The following is a 223-nucleotide window of genomic DNA, read 5'->3' as shown; positions in this document are numbered from 1 at the left end:
TTGGATTTTGGGACATCTGTAAATTGCAGTGATTTGGGAGATTTTCTTGCTCTAATATTGGGATTTTTGTGAAGTCTGAAAAGGTGTTTGGTAAATTTTTTATTTCTGTCTGGTTATGGTGATCTCTGTTCTTGACTGCTCAAGTTTCGTAGTTGCTTACTTTGATCGATCGTGATGGGTTTCTGAAAAATACCCATTTGAGCATATTTCATCATTCTCATCT

Source organism: Macadamia integrifolia, unplaced genomic scaffold (assembly GCF_013358625.1).
Source record: "Macadamia integrifolia cultivar HAES 741 unplaced genomic scaffold, SCU_Mint_v3 scaffold1841, whole genome shotgun sequence".
Lineage (NCBI taxonomy): Eukaryota > Viridiplantae > Streptophyta > Magnoliopsida > Proteales > Proteaceae > Macadamia > Macadamia integrifolia.
The sequence above is the reverse complement of the archived record's forward strand: the minus strand, read 5'-3'. Positions refer to the sequence as shown.